The sequence below is a fragment of the Diceros bicornis genome, chromosome 5 (genome assembly GCF_020826845.1).
Source record: "Diceros bicornis minor isolate mBicDic1 chromosome 5, mDicBic1.mat.cur, whole genome shotgun sequence".
Classification (NCBI taxonomy): domain Eukaryota; kingdom Metazoa; phylum Chordata; class Mammalia; order Perissodactyla; family Rhinocerotidae; genus Diceros; species Diceros bicornis.
The window spans coordinates 39,265,997-39,281,669 of NC_080744.1; the positions used below are offsets into that span (position 1 = coordinate 39,265,997).

Sequence of the window (15,673 nt, forward strand, 5' to 3'; positions counted from 1 at the left end):
GATGACCGGGACTTCAGCAGCCTGAGATTGGAAGGAGTGACATGCCAGGAAGAGGGAACAATCTCAAGAAGTCTGGGCCCATGTGGAACTGCAAATCATTTTGTTTAGCTTTAGTGTAAAGGGTGGGAAGGGAATATCCTGGGAATTCAGCCTGGGGGTACTTTGGGAGCAGTCTCCTAGCAAGCCAAGGAGTTTAGTCTTTATTGTCCAGTTAACAGAGAGTCATCAAAGCTGTATATTTTTTAATCTACTTCATTAGATATAGTTTATGTACATTATAATAATAGATTTTAAGTCTATGGTTCAAAGAGTTTTGATAAATTTATACATCCTTATAACTGCTACCCCAATCAAGATATAGAACATTTCCATCGCCCCTGAAATTCCCCTTGTGCCTTTTGCAATTGATCCCCCCTTCTTCCCCAAAGCAACTACTGATACAATTTATATTACCATATGTTTTGGTTATCTGTTCATATGTAAAACCACTCCCAAACCTAGTGGCTTAAAACAACAAAAATCATTTATCTGCTCATGATATTGCAACTTGGTCAGGGTTTAGAGAAATCTATTTGTTTTCGCTCTTTGTGGCATCAGCTGGGATAGCTTGACTGAAGCTGGAGAACCCACTTCCAAGATGACTCACTCACATGGCTGGTAAGTTGGGATTGGCTCTTGGCTGGGAGCTCAGCTAGGATTGCCAGTTAGGGACCTCATTTTTCTTCCACACGGCTGTTTGGGCTTCCTCACAGTATGGGTTCCAAGAAGGAGGAAGTGGAAGCTGCCAGTTTTTTTATTATTATTATTTATTTATTTATTTTTTAAAGATTTTATTTATTTATTTATTTTCCCCCCAAAGCCCCAGTAGATAGTGTGTGTGTCATAGCTGCACATCCCTCTAGCTGCTGTATGTGGGACGCGGCCTCAGCATGGCCGGAGAAGCGGTGCGCCGGTGCGCGCCTGGGATCCGAACCCGGGCTGCCAGCAGCGGAGCGCACACACTTAACTGCTAAGCTGTGGGGCCGGCCCTGCCAGTCTTTTTAAAGACTGGACTCTAAACTTGTACAGCATCATTTCTGCTGTATTCTATAGGTCAAGGCCATCACAAAGCCAGCCCAAATCCAAAGGGGTAGAGAAATAAATCCCACCTTTCGGTAAGGATAGTGATAAAGAATTTGGGCCATCTTTATTCCACCACACCATAGATTAGTTTTGTCAGTTCTAGAATGTCATATAAATGGGATCATATAGTGTGTATTATTATAGGTGTGGCTTCTTTTGCTCAACATGTGTTTTGAGATTCATCCATGTCGTTACATATATCAGTAGTTCCATTGATAATCAATCTTTTATCCATTTATCTGTTGATGGATATTTCGGTTGTTTCTAGTTTTGGGTTATTATGAATAAAGTTGTTATAAAAATTATTATACAACACTTTTTTATAGATATATGTTTTCATTTCTCTTGAGTAAATACCTAGGAGTTGAATTTCTGGGTCATAGGGTAGGTATATGTTAAAATTTATAAGAAATTGTCAAACGACTTTCCAAAGGATTGTACCATTTTACACTCCCAGCAGCAATATATGAGAGTTCTAGTTGCTGCAAGTCTAGCCAATACTTGTTATTGTCAGTCTTTTTAATTTTAGGTATTCTGGAAGGTATGAAGTGGTATCTTGTGATTTGAATTTATATTTCTCTGATAATTAATAGTATTGTGCATCTTTTCATATGCTTATTAGCCATTTACAGATATTTTTAAGTGTCAGTTCAAGTCTTTTGCCTATTTAAAAAATATTGGTTTGCTGTCCTGTTATTGTTGAGTTATAGGGGTTCTTTATATATTCTGGATATTTGTCCTTTGTCAGATATATGTATTGTGACTACATGTTAATGGATTGAAAGACAATATCATTAAGATATTAATTATTCACAAATTGATCTATAGATTTAATGCCATTCCAGTTAAAATACCAGATTTTTTCATAGAAATTGACAAGCTGGTTCTAAAATTTATATGGAAATACGAAGGACTTAGAATAGTCAAAACAATTTTGAAAAAGGTAAAATTGAAGGACTTGTATTACCTGACCTCAAGAATTACTATAGAGCTACAGAAATCAAGGCAGCACGGCATTATTATGTGGACGAATTAACAGGTCAATGGAACAAAATAGAGTCTAGAAATAGACCCAAACATATATAGTCAATTGGCTTTTGAAAAAGGATGTTGTGGTAGGCAGGCTGTAAGATGGTCCCCAATGATTTCTACCTCTTAGTAGTCACACTGTTCGGTAATCTCCTCCCCTTGAGTGTGGGTTGACAGAAGTGATAGGATGTTATTTCTGGGGTTGGTTTATAAAAGACCGTGGCTTACATCTGGGGTCACTCTTTCTCTCTTGGATGGCTTGATATTGGCAAAGAACTAGCCTCCATGTTGTAAGGCAGCCCTGCAGAAAGGCTTGACTGCAACCTGCCTTATTCCAGAGGCACCCAGCTAAACTGTGCCCAGATTTATTAACCACAGAAACTTTGAGGTAATAGATATTTGCTGTTTAAGGCTGCTAAGTTTTGGGGTACTTTGTTACACAATGATAGATAACTAACATAGGTGCCAAGGTAATTCAAAGGGGGAAAATAGTCTTCAACAAATCGTGTTGGATCAACTTGATATCCTTATGGAAAAAAATAAAACTTAACTCCTACCTCACATCATACACTGATGCTAATTTGAGGTAGATATTAGATCTAAATGTACAAGCTAAAACTGTAAAACTTCTGCAAAAAACACAGAAGAAAATCTTTACAACTTTGAGGTGGACAAAGATTTCTTAGGCAAGCTACAATAAGCACTAGCCATAAAAGAAAAGGTTGATAAGTTGGACTTCATCAATGATTTTTAACAGAGGCATTATATGATGAGATCTGTGCTTCAGAAAAATAAGATCAATGTGAGAGCAGTGTGGAGGATGGATTAGACAGTGAGAGAGACTGGAGACAGGGAAAACAGTTAGCAGGCTACTGTAAGAATTGAGTAAGGTCCCAAATCAAAGAAGAAAATAAGAGAGAGAAGAGAGAGGGAGACACACACATACACACACAGAGAGACAGAGACAGAAAGAGATGGACTTCTTAGGGCAAGCACCATAGACGAGACATGGTATAACACTTTTTATTAAAAATCAGAATTTTGTTTTTGATCAGAGTAACAGAAATGAAATAGTGATTTTCAGTGTAACATTCTATTAATCCTGGAATCCATCACATTTTTTCTTCTCTATTTCTCTTTTTGTCTTTCTCCCTCTCTCTCTCACACACACTCACTCAATACTACTAATCATTGGAAGTAGCCATGTCCTGTGAAGTTGAAATGATAAATGAGTATCATAAATGTCAGTCTTAGTTTGTATATTCATTCATTCTTTCTGTCAAAAAATATCTGCTGATTGTCTTTTTTAAAAAACTGTGGTAAAATATGTATAACAGAGAGTTTATCTTTTAAGTGTACAGTTCAGTAGTGTTACGTACATTCACATTGTTTTGAACACTTTTCATCTTGCAAAACTGAAACTATATACTCTTTATTTTTATTATTTTTTTTTTTGTGAGGAGATCAGCCCTGTGCTAACATCTGCCAATCCTCCTCTTTTTTTTGCTGAGGAAGACTGGCCCTGGGCTAACATCCATGTCCATCTTCCTCCACTTTATATGGGATGCCACCACAGCATGGCTTGACAAGCAGTGCGTCGGTGCGTGCCCGGGATCCAAACCTGCGAACCCTGGGCCGCCGCAGCGGAGGGTGCGCTCTTAACCGCTTGCGGCATCGGGCAGGCCCTATGTACTCTTTAAACAACAAACCCCCATCTCCCCCTCCGTCTAGCCCCTGGCAACCACTTCTACTTTCTGTCTCTATGAATTTTACTATTCTACATACCTTATATAAGTGGAAACATAAAGTATTTGTCTTTTTGTGACTGGCTCGTTTCATTTAGCATAATGTCCTCATAATTCATCCATGTTCCAGCATGGGTCATATTTTCCTTCCTTTTTTTTTTTTTTGTGAGGAAGATTGGCCCTGAGCTAACATCTGTGCTCATCTTCCTCTATTTTGTATGTGGGATGCCTCCATAGCATGGCTTGATGAGCAGTGTGTTGGTCCATGCCCAGGATTCGAAACTGTGAATCTCAGGCCACCAAAGCAGAGCGTGTGAACTTAATCACTATGCCACAGGGCCGGCCCCTTTTCCTTCCTTTTTAAGGCTGAATAATATTCCATTGTATGTATATACCAAATTTTGCTTATCTATTCATCTGACAATGCACTCTTGGGTTGTTTCCACCTTTTGGCTATTCTGAATAATGCTGCAATGAACGTGGGTGTACAAATATCTCTTCAAGACTCTACTTTCAATTCTTTTGAGTATATACTCAGAAGCGGAATTGCTGGATTATATGCTAATATGTTTTTAGTTTTTTGAGGAACTGCCATACTGTTTTCCATAGTGACTGCACCATTTTACACTCCCACCAACAACTCACATGGGTTCCAATTTCCCCACATCCTTGCCAACACTTGTTCTTTTCTTTGATAGTAGCCATCCTAAGAGCTGTGAAGTGGTATCTCATTGTGGTTTTGATTTGCATTTCCCCAGTGATTAATGATGAGCCTCTTTTCATGTGCTTATTGGCTATATGTATATCTTCTTTGAAGAAATGTCTATTCAAATCCTTTGCCCATTTTTAAATAGTTTTTTTTTGTTATTGTTGAGTTGTAGTTCTTTATATATTCTGGATATTAAACCCTTATCAGATATATGGTTTGCAAATATTTTCTTGCTGACTGAACAGTATCTGAAACAGATACTGTTCCAGATGTTGAGAATACAGAGGAGGGCTCTACTCTCATGCAGTTTGCATTCTCTTGGGTGGAGTCAGAAGAAAAACAATAAAACAAATAAATAGGTACTCTGAGATAATGAGAAGTGCCATAAAGAAAATAAAACAGAGTGATAAAACAGAGATGACTGGTGGATGTAAGGAGTCTACTTTAGATAGGGTAGTCAGTTAAGACCTTTCTCTTAGAAAGTGACATTTGAGTTGATGAGAATCATTGAGAAAGATCCATCCACATGGATCTCATTCCAGGCTGAAAGCACAACCAATGTAGAGGTCATAAAGTGGGGATGGTAATAGTGACCAAGGGTGCACAAACTACAAAATGATAAGTAGGCAAGGGTCAGATTAGTTAGGGTTCACAGGCCAAGGTAAGGAGTGGGAATTAACTGTAATTTGAAACGTTGGCCTGTTTCAAGTAGAGGAGTCATAAGATTTCACTAATATTTTGAAAAGATCACTTTGCCTGGTCTGTGAAGAATGGATCATGTTGTGGGAGGAGATGAAAAAGCAAAGTTCCAATGAATATTTTTTCTTCAGGCTCTTCTTTTGTACCATCCTCAGGCATGTCCCCTCATGCTGCTAGAGTCTCCTACTCTCCTGTGTTTCTAAATTTGTATCACATCATGGACGTTGGCAATTGGATTTTCCTTAACAGAATGGATTTTGGTCATTTCTAGCAACTTCTTCTATTTCTGTATCATTCAGCGTGTGCTAGTTTATGTGTGGTAGCTGACAATCCCAAATCTCAGTGTCTTAACCTAAATTCTTGCTTATGCTACATATTCACTGCTAGTTGGCTGAGGGTATCTGCTCTGTGTCATCCATTTAATGGGACCAAGGCTGATGGAGTAACCACCAATTGGAGCATTGCTAGTAGCTGTGGCAGAAGCAAAGAGAAACTGGCTGAATTGTGCACTGGCCTTTAAAGCTTCTTCTCAGAAGTGATACACGTCACTTCCACTCACATTTTATTGCCAAAGCGAGTCATATAGTCACTCCTAACTTTAAGGGAGCAAGGAAGGCAATTATACCATGTTCTTGGAAGTTGAGAGAACCAGGAATATTTGAGAATAGTGTGTCTACAACTATGTCCAAGGTCACTACTAATACTCTTCTGCACTCAGTAAAATATCAGTCCAAAACTTCCAGACTTTATAACTTCCTATAGTATGTATTTAGATGTATTTGCTTCTATTAAAAAAATTATTTTACTCATCCTTATTAAGAGCATTCACTGTGTAGGACATTACAAACCTTTTATTAGTCTATTGTAGAACAATATAGACGACAAGTTTTGTATTCTGTAATCAGCATGCTATTATCATTATAATGAAATACTTATTTTGTAGCGTCTCATAGAAATAAGGATTGAATTAATGCAATGGTAGAAGAAATGGAAAGTAGGGGTTGGATTTAAAAGATGTTTAAGTATTAGAAGCAACAGAACTTTGTGACCAATTGAATGTGGAAAGTAGATGAGAAGGAACAGTTAAGGATAACAGAGGTTTCCTAGACTTGGTGACTCATTGGACTGGTGGTGTCATTGCCCATTGAAGGGAATGCAGTAGTAGCTGGTGCGTGGGGTGAAGGCACAGATACTTAGTGTGATTTTGGAAATACTGAATTCCAGATATATACGGGAAGCACTGCCCTAGTTAAACCTTCCCTTTGTTAGGAGTGAATGATGAAGGTAGGAGAGGAAATAGAACCACTGGAAGGATACTGGGAAGAAGCATCTAAAACATTGTGTTACATAATTGAAGGGCAGAGTGAGTTTTGAGGATGTCTTTACTCTGAGGTATTTAAATATAAACAATTTTAACCTCCCTGAAGTGCAGGCACAGGTGCCCCCTGCACCCTCTAAGCATCTCTGTATCATCATTATTTTACATCAATAATATCTACAGTTCCGCATTTTAATATGTTAAGAGAAAAAAAAAAACCTTGAAATGAAGGTGGGAGATAATGTAACAATATGTACCAACAGATGGGCAACAGTCACCAAGGAATCTAAAAAAGATCTGCAGTGTAAGAATCTGTTAGTGTGCCTCTAGCACTGTCTAGGGGAGAAACAGAACAGTAGAGAAAAAAGGATTCAAGAGTATGCTGTATTAGACAGCGTACAGTATGCTGGTTAGAATACAACCTTTACCACTAGATAGTACTCTAGTTACACTAGTTACTACTAACTAGTACTCACATTTATAGAGTACTTCCTATTCATCAGGGACTGTAACAGGTGCTCTAAATAGGTTTATCTCAGAATCATCATGCCAATCCAAAGACGAGGTATGACTGGCCCCAATTTGCAGTTAAAGGAACTGAGAATCAAAAAGTTCAAAAACCTGTTCAAGGTCAAGGTACAGCAAGTGAGAGAAGCGCAGGTTCGCCCAGATGGGCCTGACTTCAAGACCTGGGCTCTTTCCACTATAGGCAATAGACCCCAAACCTGGATGTGCATCAAAATTGCCTGAAGAACATGTTAACACACATTTTCCAGTGTCCCACTCAAGATTGTCTCAGAAGATGGTAATATTAGTATCCTACTTTTCTCTCAGGGTTGTTGTTAGGATTAAATGTCATAAAGTATATTGAAGTGTTTTATAAACTTCAAGTTTAACATAGATATACTTATAATTTAATGATTTTATTATATGTGATTGTCTAATTGCCTTTCTTTTGATTTTCTAGTCAGAAAATATTTTTCTGAGAATTATTTAGGCTTATCAAGCACCTTGAAATCAGAAAAGGGTGTCCAAAGCTATATGTCTTGGCTTGGTAGCCACACTATAAATTAATACATTTGATTTCTAGTTTATAAATCACCACTCTTGTGGGTATGACCAGTGCAAGTCAAATTCTCCAAGCTTAATCATCCCTTAGTTAACCGAAAAAAGAAAGTTTTCAAATCAGCAAAGCTGAGGAATGGAGTTCAAGGCAGAAGAGGTATGAATTGTTTTCATTGGGGGTTTCATGGGAGTAGAATGTCAGGTATTAGCATGGGGGTCGGTTTGCGAATACATTACAAAATTAATTCCTCCTGATATACGACCACGTTTTCTCACCGTTAGCAGGCGGTGCTTTTCTTGGTTCCAAAATACCATAGCTAGATTAGGCTGAACCAGAAAATGTAATAGGGCCACCTCTCTGGCCCCTTTAAAATGCCTCCTGCTCTTCCCACACCCATTTTTCCTACAATAGCAGTAAGTTTCCCAGGAAAGGTCTGGTCTTCTATCCCAAGAGAAATTCTAAGTATTATTTCCACTCCCTAGTGGGGTTTGTAGTAAGTCGTATTTAAATTAGCATTCTTTTCCACTTACCACGAAAGGCTGATAGTTTACTTGTAGGCAAATACCTTTGCTGTTTTTTGCAATATTTACAAGGGCACTCAGCAGGCACTGACTAAATGCACGCTCCACGAAGAAAGGTAAGCGGCTTCCCTAAGACCACACAGATCGAACAAGTAGGGGAAGGGGGACTGAAAGTGCCTGTTACATCCAGTCACACTCCCATAATTACCCAAATCGCCTCATTCCCAGCCCAAGGACCGGGCTTTCACGGGGACAAGAAAAGAACACCCGGGAGGTGAGAGCCAGGAGATCGGGAGAGGTGCTTTTCCCGGCATGCTCTGCAGCACACTGAGGGGCGCCAGACGTATCCCGGCGTGCATCGGGGAGCGCCCAAGGGCGATGGTTCCCGGCTCCTGGAGGGGCACGCGAAGTTAGACCGGTAGGTGTGAGCTTACTTAGTTTCGAGACCCTGCTTTCTTGTTTCCTCTTTATTAATGTAACCTCATAACGGCAGAAAAGAAGGTCCTCTAACTACCCTCTCTTTCCGCGTGCGAATGACTTTCGCCGCCGCTTCGAGCACGGTGCCAGGTGATTAGCGGTTAGGGGAGGGCCTGAGGTGAACACGTGACCTAACCTGGCAACCAATGACTAGCCGGGTGGTCCAGCAGCGCGAGGATTCCCGGACCCGTGAGCAGAGCGGCGCGTGGGCCCGCTCCGGTCGGCCCTGGCAGGTATGCGCAGGCGCTTTGGTCCCCACGCGCCCACTGGCGTGTATTTGGCGGGAGGTGTTAAGAGCCTGTCTGGGTGTTTTTGTGGGTAGGGGGGAAGGAGAGGGTGGGGGGCGATGCGTCACGTGGACGCCCCAGCCAATTGTAGGCCGAGGCGCACCCACAGCTTTCCCCAGCGCCCCGGGGTGCGACGTGTTCAGTGAGGTTCGGCTCAGCCCTGACGGTCTGAGCGCTCTTTCGAGGCGCGTGTGCGGCCTGTAGAATCTGGCCACGGGTTTTCGTGGCGTCTTGCTCTGCGGTGAGCACGGACGACAAGTTCTCGGCAAAATGGCTGCTGGAAACAGTCGCCTAGTAGGGGGAGCGCTGGGGCCGCGTGAAGGTCACATGACGAGGTTGGCAGCGCGTGCTGCTGGCGCGGGGGAGGGGGAGGGGAGAGGCCAGTCACGTGGCTTCGACTGCGCCGTCCTGTGGCTTTCAAGGGCCTTGCGGCGGCCGGATTGTCTGCTTTTACTCCTCCCATCTCGAAGCGTGGCAGGCGTCGGCGAGAGGCTGTGTGGTGTGGTGGAATGAGCCCTGGTGTGAGAATCAGAAGACCTAGGCTTTTGGTGGTTTTGCAATTAGCAAGTCGTGTTGCCCTGTTGGTCTCTATTTTTTCGTTTATATTACAGCTCTATATAGGAGATTATTTTTTTTTAAGGGCCTTCATATGGCGTATGACCTCTACCCAATCCCAATGTCATGTAGATAACAAAAGAATTAACAATGAACAAATTATTAACAATTATGAGACAAGCCCGTCTCCCCACAGGAAAAAACCCACAACAATCCAACTCGTCATTACAGTTATGTAAGAAACCTGGTGGAGGTAATTTGTATTGGGCACGTCTGTCCATATTTATCAAGTGGCATTTATATCTGGCCACAGTCTCATTTGAAAAGTATGCTGTATTTTAGACGTCTAGTCCCTATGTGTTTCCTGGAAAGAAATCAAAGGATAAGTAGTGTTGTCGTTAACTATGGAGATGAGGAAACAGAAGTAGTTAGAAGGGACTTGCTGATGCCGTATAAGGCTGACTAGAAGGACCTAGAAGTCTCTGTTTGGTGGGCCAATCTTTAAAATTTTTGACGCTTTCTGCCACCAGCCATTGGTATTTTTCATGGTTCTCTGCTTCCAGTTCCAGCTCTTCATTTTACCAAGGATCAAGGCCTTGGCGAAATGAAGCAGGCATAAATTATATATTTTTCATATCACTGCTTATGTTTTATGCTACCCTTTGATGTATCTTAAAGAGCCTTTGAATTGTGTGGGAGCACAATCTGGAAAATATTTGTTGAGCAATGACTGTTAATAGTTATCACTTTTGAACAATTATAATAATAGTTAACATCTTTCTAGTGTGGTACTTTGTGTCTTAATTCGTTTAGTTATCATAACAAACCTATGAGGTAAGTACTATTATCTCTATTTTTCCAGTGAGGGAAATAGCAACAGAGAGACTAAGTGATTTGCACAAGGTCATATGGCTGATAATTTTATGGAGTTTTACAGAATTCCTACCAGAATTCCTTTTGAAAATTTGACAAAATGATTCTAAAGTTCATTTGGAAGAATGAACCTGTAAAGTAGGAAAAATTTTGAAAGAGAAAAGTGAGGGCGAGTCCTTGTATAGTGAATATATGAATAAAGCCATGATAGTCAAAACAATAAGTAGTCACTCGGGAGTAGACGGAGCAGTGGAACAATAATCTAGAAATATATAAGGCTATTTAGTATTATAAGGGTGGCATTTTATATTAGTTCAGAAAGAATTTTGGCATTGTGTTAGAATAATTGGCTAACCATTTAAAAAAATGGAATCCTTAAAATGTAAATAAAATAAAATCCAGGTGAATTAAATATTCAAGTATAAAATGTGAAGTCAGAAAATTACCACTTGAAAGAAATGAGTAAACAGGTTTTCAGTCTTAAATAGGATGAACTGTTCTAAGCATGACTGCAAAGGCAGAATCCATAAGGGCAAACATTGATAGAATTGTTGCATAAAATAACTTGTAGTTGGCAAAAACACCATAAAGTTAAAAAGATAAATTTATTCATTCAATATTCATTTAACATATTTATTGAGTGCTTATTATGTGCCAGGCAGTTTTTCAGGTGTAAGGGATCCAGTGATGAGCAAAGCCAGGCAGATTATGGAGAAAAACATTTGCACCATCTGTTGAACCTAGAGGGTTAATAACCTTAATATCTAATAGATAGGTAAAAGACATGAATAGGTAGATCACACACACACAGAAATAAAAATAACCAATAAAGATAAAAATACTATTTTTCACTTATAAACAAATAACACAAAACAACCTTTTTTCCCCCAGTCTGACAGATTGGCATATATGTAGCAAAATGTTAGTACCTGGTATTGGCACAGGAGTGGGGAAATTGGCACACTCATACACTGCTGTTGGTGGATATTTACATTTGATCATCCTTTCTGGAGGGAATTTTGGCCATACTTATTGAAAGCATTAAAAACCTGTATGTCCTTTGACTCAGTAGCTCTTCTTCTTTGTTAAGGCACTAATTGGTAAGTTTACAAGGATGTTCATTTAAGAGTTGTCTTTGAAGTATTTTTTATAATAGCAGAGAACTGGTAAAACTTAAAACGTTAAATAATAGGGAATTGGTTAAATAAATATTGTGCCTCCAGATAGCAGGGTATATGGAGGGTAATACCATGTAGCTAGTAGATATGGTATAGATTTCTACTGATGACTTGGGAAGCATGTTATATAAAGTGTAAAAAGCAGTTTACACAATTATGTGTAGTATGATCACATATTTGTAGGAATATATCTGCATGTGTCCATTTACGTAGAAGACTAAAATGATATACATCAAATGGTGATTTTATTTGAGTGGTAGGATTTTTGGATGAATTTAATTAAAAAAGGTATGTTTTACAACAGTTTTAGATTTATAGGAAAACTGCAAAAATATTATAGTTTCCAAATACCCAACACCTGGTTTTCCCTGTTATTAACATCTGATGTTAGTATGGTATATGTGTTATAATTAATGAACCAATAAATATTGAGACATTATTTTATTAACCAAAGTCCATATTTTAATCTGATTTCTTTAGTTTTTATCTAATGTCTTTTTTCTATTCCAGGATCCCATCCAGGATACCACAATACTTTTTTTTTTTTAATGTACTAATGCTTTATTGATGGGTGAAATTCCAGGGAAGAAGGGGTGAGGAGAAAAAGGAAGTGAGATAGGGAAAAAGTGAAAACAATCATAAGGCATGTATTACCAAGATGGTCATAGCTTCATTGTAAACAAAACTGGTTGTTTGATCTTCCAGGACATTTCTGGAGAGTTCATATGAAGCTACAGCCTCTCAGAACTGTCCATTACACAGCCACAATACTTGTAGTAATCCTGTCCTCTTAGGATCCTCTTGGCTATGATAGTTTCTCAGACTTTGCTTGTTTTTGATGACCTTGACGGTTTTGAGGAGTACTGGTCAGGTATTTTGTAGCATATCTCTCACTTGGGATTTGATGTTTTTCTCATGATGAAACTGAGGTTAGAGTACGTACTATCAACATGACTTGTCACTCTTATTGTTGACCTTGATCACCTGCCTGTGAATTTGGTTTTTACATGTTCGCTTTTCTGTAGTTTTTATTTATTTATTTTTTATAATCTGTGTTACTTGCAATATAAAAATTAAGTATTTGTTACAATATTCTGTCCTTGTCTGTCCCTCTTTATCAATAGCATTTATAATAAGCAGTGCATTGACAAGCCTCATAATATAGCAAGAAGATAATGGAAGTTATAGTCAAAGAAAAAGAACTGGCCAAGTTGCTGGAAGGGCTAATTATAGAAAGGAATTAAAGGCGTTAGTAAAGTATAGCTTGTTGTAACAGTCTTTAAACTGCTTTAGAACTCTGTTCTAGAAAGAACAGACTGGTAATCATGAATTAGATCTAAATTCAAAGGTGGAGAAGGAATTATTCAGTTATGCATAACAGGATGAAGATAAAAATAAGATAGATTAGACCAATTAGGTAAATTTGTTCATTCAACAAACAGTTAATGAGCCCCACTATGTGCCAGGTATTATACCAGGTCTAAGGATCGAGCAGTGCATAAGACAAGGTCCCTGCTCTCGTGGAATTTATATTCTAGTAGATAGACAATAAGCCAGTAAACAAATAGTATGATTTCAGATATTGTCAAAGTTCTGTGAAGAAAATACTACGAGAGGATAGAAAGTGGTGGTGGTGGGTTTGGTGGTTCTTTAACATTTGAGCATAAAGAGAGCTGAATGATAAGGGGCAAGTCATGTTAACATGTGGAGCATTTCAAGCATTGGGAGTACTGATGCAAAGACTCTGGGCCGAGAATCAGTTGGGATTTTCAAAGAAGTGCAAGAAGGCTAGTGTGCTAGAGTTGGGAGTTTGCTGGGGTATTAATTGGTGGGTACAGTGGTGGGAAATGATGTTGGGAAGTTGGTGGGTCTCAGATGGTATAGAGCTTTGTAGACAGAAAGGGCTTTGGATTTTATTCTAAGTGTGATGGGATCCACTGGGCAGTTGTATGAAGAAAAATGATAAACGTAATTTATGTTTTAAGAAGATCGCTTTGATTGCTGTGGAGGCAAGAGGGGTAGCAGGAGAGCATTTAGGAAGTCTTTGGAATGGTACGCTGAAGTGTGGTGGCTTGGATCAGGGAGGCAGTGAGAAGGGGTCAGGTTCAGAATATATTTTGAAAGAACCAGTAGAATGTGCCGATAGATTAGTTGTGGGAAGTGAGAGAAAGAGAGGAATCAAAGATGATTTAAGATTTTTTAGCTAGAGCAACTGGTGCCATGTACAGAGATGGAAAACTGGAAGGAGCTAGTTTGGGGTTTAAAATGAAGAGTTTAGTTGGTTATGTTGAATTTGAGATGCTCACTAGATACCCAGGAATAACCTTTGATTAGGCAGTTAACTGTTCAAGTCTGCAGCCCAGAGTCAAAGTCAGGGCTGTGAATATACATTTGGGATGTCATCAGTACATAGATGGTGTTTAAAAACATGAGTCTGGTGAGATCAGCCAGGGAATAGAGAAGAGGGCCAATGACTGAGCCCTGAGACTCAGTTGAAAGCATGGGCAGAGGAATAGGTTACACTTAGATTTCTTTTGTGTCTGCATTAGCACAGTATTTACTGAGCAATGTCTCTGTGGTGTAATCTTAAATAATGCCTTATGTGAACTGATTCTTCAGGTTTTGTCACTGTTCTACCTGAAGATTTACACTTTCTCTCTATTACATGGGGGCATAAACTCCAAATTTCATAGCTTAGTATATCAAGCACATCATTATCTAACTCTATCCTACTTCTCTCTTCTCCTTATCCTCTCTCCTCTTTATCACTCCTGCCAAGCCCAGTTTACTTTGCTGGTATATAGCCCTCTGTTTGCCTGGAATATTCTTTCTCCTCCTCTTCCTGTTCTTTGCCTCAAATTCCTACTCAGTCTTCAATGTCCAGCTTAAATTTGGTATGTGATTTCCTCAGATAGAAGGTGGCTCCTTGGGCTGGCCCCGTAGCTTAGCACGCGCTCTGCTACTGGCGGCCCTGGTTTGGATCCCGGCCGCACTGACGCACCGCTTCTCTGGTCATGCTGAGGCCATGTCCCACATACAGCAACTAGAAGGATGTGCAGCTATGACATACGACTATCTACTGGGGCTTTGCAGGAAAAAAAGGGAGGAGGATTGGCAATAGATGTTAGCTCAGAGCCGGTCTTCCTCAGCAAAAAGAGGAGGATTAGCATGGATGTTAGCTCAGGGCTGATCTTCCTCACACAAAAAAATAAATAAATAAAATGTATATTAAAAAAAAAAAAGTTGGCTCCTCTCTGCATGGTACTTCCTTAACTCTGTTTTTGTACCTTAATTTATAGCAGAATACAAAATCAGTTGATATTTTGACTGGCTTTTTTTTTTTTTGCTGAGGAAGATTCACCCTGTGCTAACATCCTCTGCCAATCTCCCTCTTTTTATATGTGAGCCACTGCCACAGCATGGCCACTGACAGATGAGTGGTGTAGGTCTGCGCCCAGGAACTGAAGCTGGGCTGCTGAAGTGGAGCGTGCTGAGCTTAACCACTAGGTCACTGAGGCTGGCCCTTGACTGGCTTTTTAATTCATTTATATCCCTAGTGCTTGGCATGTGGTAGATGCTCAACCATAATGCTTTGAAAAAATTTAGAAGTTTTGTTTTGGCAAAAGAGTAAATAAATTAAAACTAGATCTTAGAATACACAATCATACGGACTGTTAGCTGAGCTTTCTAGGATTTCTTTTCCTATGGTGAGTTTTTGGTTTTGATGATCTTCATTGTGATGGAATTTAGCCAGTGCAAAGTTTAATGACATGATATCAGTTAGGAGTCTTAATTCAGAGACATTTTAGGAATGTTTTCATCTTTAGGGCTGAATAATGCTTATTCTTTGGAGGCAAGCTATTATAATAGATTCTTCCTTCACTTGCCCACTTTCCCACCTACCTTCTCAGTAGTCAGGAATTCTATTTTAACATTACACGTGTACTTGGAGCTCTTTGCTGGAGAAGAAACCTAATGTAATAAATCCAGTAGAATCAGCAGTACTTGCCCCAGGAATGTCCTTTAAACTTGCATAGAGGGAGGCTTAATGGTGTGAATTGTAGGTGTGAGGGTTTCAGTCTGTGAGCTCAAAA

The 15,673-nt window shown here is 39.5% G+C and overlaps 1 protein-coding gene across 1 annotated transcript in view; it reads left to right on the forward strand.

Moving 5' to 3' along the window:
* Positions 1–8,871: 8,871 nt before the first annotated feature.
* The window catches only part of MGA (MAX dimerization protein MGA), a 156,877-nt gene continuing 150,075 nt past the window's right edge, over positions 8,872–15,673 (forward strand). Inside the window, exon 1 of the mRNA XM_058541294.1 lies at positions 8,872–8,919. The gene's annotated coding sequence lies outside the window, so the exon portion shown is untranslated. The remainder of the gene's footprint in view (positions 8,920–15,673) is intronic.